The sequence below is a fragment of the Plecotus auritus genome, assembly GCF_963455305.1.
Source record: "Plecotus auritus genome assembly, chromosome: 4".
NCBI lineage: Eukaryota > Metazoa > Chordata > Mammalia > Chiroptera > Vespertilionidae > Plecotus > Plecotus auritus.
In genome coordinates this window covers 38954169-38963554 of record NC_137775.1, presented here as the reverse complement: position 1 = coordinate 38963554, position 9386 = coordinate 38954169, and positions in this window count along the sequence as shown.

Genomic DNA, 9386 nt, shown 5'->3' with positions numbered 1-9386 from the left:
GGTATTATGGCATATGACGTCATTCCCAGCATTATGGCAGAGCTGATTCCCCACTGCGGTCCTACCACAAGTCTATTAGATCCTGAATACTACGTGGTTTTTAATGTGTACTGCTGGGCTAGCAGAGAGCCAAGGAACCCTCCAGAGTCCAAAGAAATGAGCAGTGAGCTGAAATCCAAGTGGGAGGTGGTAAGTGCAGGACAAAATTGAGCACTAAGTTCTGGGCCCATTGTAAGGTGCAAAAGCTAAACCAAGTCTCCTGCTTTAAACCCTGACTCTGAAGGGGTCCCGAAGGAAGCAAATAAAAACCTCTTCCGGAGTAAATAACTCCAGTTTAGGCCCTTAGAATTCCCACAGATGGAGCAAAATGAGTTCAGAATCAAAGATCACCAAACAGCAAAAATATAAGCCACCATATATAAGAGAAAGCAGAAATAATAAACAATACATTTATAATCTTTGGAACTGGAATTATCAAGTGAAAATTTTTAAATACTGTATATGAAATGTTTAAAGAAATCCAAGATGGAATCATCTGTGTGTGCAAGTACCAAGAGACTATGAAATATAACAAGGCAGATTTGAAAAAGACTGCAGTAACATTAATAAATGAAAAATATAATTGTTGGAAATAAGAACTTAATGGCTGGTTTAAACAGTAAATAAGACACAGCTGAAAGAGAATCAGTTAACTAGTGTGTCTGAATTGATCATCCAGAATACAGCACAGGGAGAGGCAGGAAGATAGAAAGTGTGGAAGAGGGGTGAGTCATGGAGGACTGAAAGAGAAGGTTTACTAGACCGATCATAGGAGTCCCAGAAGAGACTAGAAAGAATAGGTGAAAAGGCAATATTCAGAGAGATAATGAATAAGAAGGTCCAGAGCTGGTGGACAATATGAATCCACAATTACAAGAAGCATAATATATACCATGCAGGATAAATTTTTTAAAATCTACAGTCAGACACATCCTATATATTAAAAGCCTAATATGCAAATTGTCCCCTCGGGCAGTTGTTCAACTGAGAGTTCGACTGCTCGCTATGACATGCGCTGACTACTAGGGAGCAGCGCGGAACATGGCAGACATCGGCGATGCGGCGCTGGCAGCGGGTGGCAGTGGAGGCGCTGCCCGCCCCAATAGGCCCCAATGAGAGCGGGGCCACAGCGGGATGGTGGAGCAGGTGGTGCCAGGCCAAGGTGGGTATGAGCAGGGGCCCAGGTGCTGCCCAGGGCCCAGAGGTCAGCTGGGACCTGCCCTTCCATGTCAGACGGCTCGTGCTTCGATTGCCAGCCAGGCCTAGGGACCACACCTGTGCATGAATTGCGTGCACCGGGCCTCTAGTTGTAGTATAAATGTGGCTAAACTCAAAAAGATCTTAAAGGCCACAGGCCAAAAAAAAGGCAGATCGCCTACAAAGAACCAATTAGGTCTTCACCCTTATAGAGCAACCAGAAAACTGTAGAACTCTATCTTCAAAGCGATCAGAGAAAATAACTGAGAGTGGCATATGCAAGAAAAATCTTTTTAAGAATGAGTGAGAAATAAAGAATCTTCAGATAAATATTATATATGAACAATATGAAGGGCATCATACCAGAAACCCTATTTTTGTGTGGGAAAAAAGATTGTAATAGGAGGTTAAGAGTCACTTAGTTGTGTTGATGAAGGGGTTGTGGTGTTCCTGACTCTCTGGGAATTCAGGAAACAATTGAGTTGTGAGTGCTTCAGAATGTCAGAGAGCAGGGATCACAATGTGCTTCCCACTCTCCATTACTTCAAGTGCTGCCTGGCTCCGAGGCTATTCTTGAGCACTGAAGTGTTTTCCTAGTATATATTGTGCAGTTTCCTTGTGCTCAGTGTGACTAATGCGTTAGTCACAAGTTACAATATGAGAAACTCAAGAAAAGACAGCTTGGTCTCTGGAATGACTTCCCAAGGCTTAGTTCCTCCCCACTCCAACCATTCCTGGCGGGAGCTACTTCCTGAGTAGTACCTGCTGCTTCTCGAAGCCTTTCCTCCCGTAAAAAGCTCTATCTCCATCTTGGGCAGGCATTCCCCCTGTTTCTCATCCCTTTTCCCATCCTTGTCTGCCTGCGGAAAAGTGTGTGAGCCCACCTGTTAGAGAATGAGACAGGGAAAGACAGACAACAAATTAGGTGAGGCTGCTGCAACTTAGGCAGAGATATTTTAAGCTGTGCTTTTTGTAATGTGGAAAGGCAGGAACCAACCTAAGTATCCTTCAATTAGGAACTGGCTAAGCAAACTTCAGCATATGAAAAAAATGGAATATTGTATTGCCACGACTGATGGTAAATGTGTGGACACTGGCTCCATGTGGATCATGGGACTACATCAAACAGTTTAATGTCAAACTGATAGGCATAGAGCACAGACTCGATTACACACAAGGGTTACAAGTGAATAAGAATAATGCAGATACAGAGCTAAGAATTGAAGAGATACAGAGCTTTCTAACTTTGTAAATTTATTACTAATTACTAGAGGCTGGATGCACAAAATTCGTGCAAGAGTAGGCCTTCCTTCCCCCAGCTGCTGACACCGGCTTCCCTCTGGCACCCGGGACCCGGGCTTCCCTTGTAGCCCTGGCTTCGTCCGGAAGGTTGCCCAGAAGGACGTCCAAAAGGACGTCTGGTCTAATTAGCATATTATGCTTTTATTATTATAGATTAGTATTTATTAGCAAATTTATAGTGAAAGTGTTTTCATGTTTTTATGTTGTTTTTGTTTCTTCTATGATTCTTACATGTTTTTCATAGAAAGGAGGCTACATTTTTATTTTAAATGATGGACTGAAAAAAACATGATGAGTTTATTAGTTAGAGTTTAAACAGGAAACATACCAGAGTAATTTCTACAAAGAATCAATGATTCTCTTTCATCATTGAGGCTTCTATCTCTCTCTCCCTCTCCCTTCCTCTCTGAAATCAATAAAAATATATTTTTTAAAAAAGTAATTATTAACAGGGAATTGGAAGAACAAGAGACTGGCTAGTAAGAGGTGAACAAAGCGCTACGGAAAACAAGAATAGCAGACCCAGAGAGCTACCCCGGGGCTGAGATAGAACAGTCAGGAGGCGGCTGCCTCCTCCCAGGGCTGAGGTCCAGACCTCAATGCAGAGGGTATGACGGCGGCTTTCTGGATGGTAGAAAAGTTCATAGAGGGCTGCACTGGTGAGACCTTCCAGAAACCTGCTCTCTGGAGTGCTGAGACCATCCATGGGGTAGGGCACCATACCCCAGCATTCACTGCAGGCCTCCCCAGGGGAGTACCAGGGACGCCATCCACAGGGAGGTACCCCAGTTCTGGCACTCTACTGTGCAGCTTCCTGTGGGGTCCCACAGAAGTCACTCCCAAGGAAGTCCCCTGGGAAGCTGCCCCCTGGGAGGCACACTGTGCTGGCCACCTGCACTGCAGAAACAGATGTGCTCACTGGGAAGCCTGACGGAGCAGGCCCACTGGGACCTGGAAGAGAAGCCCCTCCCCCTCACAGTGTCCCCTCAGGACCTCCGCCAACATGGCTTAAACCCCACCAGCTGGCAAACGAGAGCTGCTGCTGGCTGCAGGCCCATTACTGCTGAGCAGGTAACGAAGGGTGGGTTTGGAGCTGAGAGGCAACAAAATAATAATTATAGCAGTGAATTAAGCGGATGGGTGGAGCTTGAGCTATCCACATCTTCATTCCAGGCTGGAAGCCCCAGATTTTAAAAATATATATTTTTATTGATTTCAAAAAGGAAGGGAGTGGGAGAGATAGAAACATCAATGATGAGAGAGAATCATTAATTGGCTGCCTCCTGCACGCCCCCTACTGGGGATGAGCCAAGCCTGAAACCCTGGCAAGTATCCTAACCAGGAATCAAACCATGACCTCCCGGTTCATAGGTCAACACTCTACTGAGCCAAGCCAGTGGGGCTGGAAGCCCCAGATTTTCTTATCAGAGAGCTAAGCTCAAGTAGGAAGCCTGAGCTGTGGACCAGCCAGTTGAGCCAGCTGGTTCCTAGCCTCCTTGGGTGCAATATCTTTTACAGAAGCCCACTGCCTTTCCACAGCAATCATTCCTTGTCTTCCAAGGCTTGTGATTTAAAACACATAACATTACAAATGTGTCATTCAGGTGCATTAAGGAAAATAATGCATTAAGAATACTCTTTAGTAGCTTATGTTTAGAACTTAGAACTAGAGGCCCGCTGCATAAAATTCGTGCAGGGTTCGGGGGGGATGTCCCTCAGCCTGGCCTGCACCCTCTCCAATCTGAGACCCCTGCGGGATCAGGCCTAAACCAGCAGTCAGATATCCCTCTCACAATCCAGGACTGCTGGCTCCTAACTGCTCGCCTGCCTGATTGCCCCTAAACGCTTCTGCCTGCCAGCCTGATCACCCCCTAACCCAGCCATGGGCAAACTACGGCCCGCGGGCCAGATCAGGCCCGTTCAGCTGTTCTATCTGCCTGCGGAGCCGAAAGAGCGGAGGGTTCTCTTGCTCTCCCCTCCGCTCCTTTACTTTGAATTTATATTAGTTCACACAAACACTCTATCCATGCTTTTGTTCCGGCCCTCCGGTCCAGTTTAAGAACCCATTGTGGCCCTCGAGTCAAAAAGTTTGCCCACCTCTGCCCTAACTGTTCCCCTGCCAGCCCAATTGATACCTAACTGCTCCCCTGCTGGCCCGATTGCCCCCAACTGCCTTCCCCTGCCAGTCTGGTTGCCCCCAACTTCCCTCCCCTGCCAGCCTGATCACTCCCAACTGTCCTCCCCTGCTGGCCTGTTTGCCCCCAACTGCCCTCCCCTGCTGGCCCAATTGCCCAAAACACTCCCCTCCCCGCCGGCCATCTTGTGGTGACCATCTTGTGGCAGCCATCTTGTGGTGGCCATCTTGTGATGACGTGAGGGCACAAGGAGCACCTAGGCCTTTATTAGTATAGATATGTTTAGTAGAATATGTTTAGTAGCTTAATAAATACCAATCATTGTCTTAAAGTTTCTGCAACATACTCTTTGACCATGTAGTGACAAGATCCTGGGCTCTGAGTCATTTATTAATGGTATAACTGTGGGCAAATTATGTCACCCCTCTGTGCCTCAATGTCCCCATCTGTAAATTAGAGATAATGATAGTACCTCCTTCAGAGGATTGTTGGGAGGATTAAGTGAATTAATATATGTAAAGCTCTTAGAACAGGCTAGCACATGGCACATCATAATATATCTTAGGTATTATTATTAATCTTTGAGAACAGTGACACCCAAACCCACTGATGCGGTACCCCTGTCAAGGTGCCTATGCTCGCCCCACACTCCTTCCTTAGAATGTGGGCCTTCCTCACAAATACTGTTCCTCAAGGGCACCAGGGCACATGCAGCCCCGAGTCAAGTTGGGCAGCCCAAAGAGAAAGGAAGAAAGTAGACAACAGGAAACCATTTCTGTGAGGGACCAAAGGCCCACTGGTCACGCAGGGCACCCATCGGCTTGCTCTTCTGTCACTAACGCTGGACGAAAAGGCCGAAAGCCAAAACAGGTAAGCTGGCCCCCGCATCACCGATCCAAACAGCTTGGGGCCTGGCGGTACCAGTGGACGCGCTGAAAAGAAAAACAACCCAAAACAACGCACAGGCTTGTCCCTGTCACGGCTGACCCAGCTCGCAGCCGGGCGCGGAAACAGAGTGGCTTTATGAGAAAAAGCCTTTCTTTCCACGCAGTCACTGAATCCCATTGTGGGCTGAGGCTGGGCATTAGTGGGGTTTAGGAAAGGTTTGCCTCTGAGGTACATGGACTCCAGTCAAACAACCTCTTCTGTTAACTCCTGGTTAAGCAGGGTGCTAAAGCACCGTGGACAGCACGATCCTTTGGAACCTGGCTCTCACGCTCACCCTACAGATATGCTGGGAATTCTTTTTTGAAAACAAACCCTCCTAGGTGGAGTCCAAGACAGCCCTCCTGGACACTGAATTCTGCTTTGCAGCAGACAAGGTTTGGGGCAGTGTTGGGTAGCCCAATAGTCAGGACCCTTTAGATCGACTGCAGCGTGATGCCTCTTCAGGGCGCTCTCCTGGTCTGATCCCTGTCTTTCTCCTGGAGGACCCCTCAAGGAGGGAGTGGTTTGTGGCTAGGACAGGATGTTTCAAAGTCAGATTTGGTTGTGTCTTGTCCCATGGTTATTGCTGTCTACTGACAGCGTGCTTCCCTCTGTAAGAGAAACGAAACAGTCCCTGTTCTAGCAACTGCCAAGCACATTAGGACAGCCGGTCTTACACCACCCGCCTGGAGTCCTGCCCCGGAGGTCCTCGGGGGCACAGATTCAAAGATCCTAGCCAGAAGCCCTTCAGTAAAGCATGCTTTTTAAAAACTAATTACTTTGGGAGCTTTACAGTGATGAAATGCCCCGTGTGGGAAGTACGTGGGCTATGAGGTAAGTTTAAGAGTTAAGCTTCTTGCCTAGATATAAAAGCAAAAGAGGTTATTGGCCGTCCACTGTGTGCACAGGACTCGGGCGTGCGGAAGGTACTAGTACACCGTGTGGCACAGTCTGTCCTGTCCTCAGGCACTTTATGAGCTTCCGTCTGTCTTCCAGCTTCTCCCTGGGAAATGCTTTCCACCCACATAGGTCAGCGTGCTGGGCAGGGGATACGTGACTAAAGGGATCGTCATCACCCCGGGTTGCTGAGCACCCACCCCTGGGGAGGCCCTCTCTGTCCCTGGAATTCGGAAGGATTGGGAGGGTTCAAATCAGTAACTCACCACATAGCATTTACGAGGGGAAGGCCCGTTGGCAGGCCTCCTCAGAGCTCTCCACTTCGCCACCTGCTGCCCAGCTCCGTCCCAGCCTTCCTCCCCATCTTGTCACTTGGCCTGTGTGGATGGCCTTGAGGTGCAAGCTCCCAGGGACATTTCCCCTGGAACCCCCTGGGGACCACCATGTGGCTCTACTCTCCGTTTATAAGAGGAAGACATCAATCCTGAAATCTTTGTTGATTTTCTAAAATGGAGTGGGGAAGAGAAAGGAAAAAAGTAAAGACAACAGGAAAATATTTCTGTGAGTGACATCCTGTCCTGTTTATTTGATCCCCGTTACTAAACTAACAATTGTGCACCTAGCTGTGCTGGCCCTGGGCTGGGCACTGAACCCCGAGACGTGGGAGACACAGCCCCAAGGCTGTTTCAGGGCCTCGAACCAGAGCCAAGTTCCCTGCCCTCCATCTCTAAGCCCTGACCCCTGCATTGGTTTCCTAGGCTGCTCGAACACATAAATATAAATAGAAATGGTGCTGGAGGGCAGATGTCTGAACTCAAGGTGTGGGCAGGGCCATGCTCCCTCCAGGGGCTCAGGAGGCGCCTAGGCCAGTGGTTGGCAAAGTGCGGCTCTGTTGACTAATGAGTTTGCCGACCACTGGCCTAGGTGGTCCTTGGCCTTCGGCTACATCACTCCCATCGCTGCCTTGTCTTCCTCACATGGCCTTGTAGTCTCTCTGTGTCTTCTCTTCTGTTCCTTATAAAGTCCCTTGTTGGATTTATCACCAGATGATCTCATCTCAAATCCCTCTTTTCAAATAAGGTCACAATCCCAGTTCCCAGGATTAGAGGATTAGGACACGGACTATCCCTTTGGGCACCACCCTTCAACCTACTACCCACCCCTCACCTTCACTCTCTCCCTCCCCCTGGGTCCTCACACTCAATCTAGAAACATATCTAAGGTGCCTATGGAAAGGAAAATAAATTGTATCTATCCTCTTTCAAGCTGTGCCATCTACCCCTTTGTTCCTTCATCAGCTAGTATACATCCCCAGTGAGTAATCTGCATCTGCTCCCCTCAGTTCTGCCTCACCAATTCATTTTTTCTCCACTTACTTTTTATTTATTTATTTATTCTTTTTTCTTTTTTAAAAAATTTAATAAATCTTCATTGTTCAGATTATTACAATTGTTCCTCTTTTTTCCCCCAATAGCTCCCCTCCACCCGGTTCCCACCCCACCCTCTGCCCTTACCCCCCCCCCCCACCACTGTCCTCATCCATAGGTGTACGATTTTTGTCCAGTCTCTTCCCGCACTCTCACACCCCTTTCCCCCCGAGAATTGTCAGTCCACTCCCTTTCTATGCCCCTGATTCTATTATATTCACCAGTTTATTCTGTTCATCAGATTTTTTTATTCACTTGATTTTTAGATTCACTTGTTGATAGATATGTATTTGTTGTTCATAATTTTTATCTTTACCTTTTTCTTCTTCTTCCTCTTCTTAAAGAATACCTTTTATCATTTCATATAATACTGGTTTGGAGGTGATGAACTCCTTTAGCTTTTTCTTATCTGTGAAGCTCTTTATCTGCCCTTCAATTCTGAATGATAGCTTTGCTGGGTAGAGTAATCTTGGTTGTAGGTTCTTGCTATTCATCACTTTGAATATTTCTTGCCACTGCCATCTGGCCTGCATAGTTTCTGTTGAGAAATCCGCTGACAGTTATATGGGTGCTCCCTTGTAGGTAATTAACTGTTTTTCTCTTGCTGCTTTTAATATTCTCTCTTTGTCTTTTGCTCTTGGCATTTTAATTATGATGTGTCTTGGTGTGGTCCTCTTTGGATTCCTTTTGTTTGGGGTTCTGTGGGCTTCCTGGACTTGTAAGTCTATTTCTTTCACCAGGTAGGGAAAGTTTTCTGTCATTATTTCTTCAAATAGGTTTTCAGTATCTTGCTCTCTCTCTTCTTCTGGCACCCCCATAATTCTGATGTTGGTATGCTTTGAAGTTGTCCCAGAGGCTCCTCACACTATCTTCATATTTTTGGATTCTTTTTCCTTTTTTGCTATTCCAGTTGAGTGTTTTTTGTTTCTTTGTTTTTCAAATCTTTGACTTGATTATTGCGGTCCTCTAGTCTGCTGTTGGATCTCTGTATATTATTTTTTATTTCAGTCAGTATATGCTTAATTTCTAGTTGGTCCTTTTTCATATCCTCTAGGGTCTCGCTAAATTTATCGGCCTTTTCTAGAGAATTCTTGAAAAACCTTATAACCGTGGTTTTGAACTCTATATCCAGTCATTTGCTTTCCTCCATTTCTTTCATTTGTGACCTGTTTCTTTGTCTCTGCATTTTGGTTGCTTCCCTGAGTTGATAGAGTGGCTTTGTGTGCTAGGTGTCCTATAGGGCCCAGTGGCTCAGCCTCCCCAGTTACCTGAGGTGGACACTCTTGGTGCACTCCTTTGTGGGCTGTGTGCCCAGTCTTGTTGTAGTTAAACCTTGATTGTTGTTGGTATCACTGGGAGAAATTGACCTCCACGCCAATTGGCTGTGAGGATCAGCTGTGTCTACGCTGGGAGAACTTCTGTGCTGGAGACACCCTTAGGGAAAAGACTTGCAAAAGCCTCT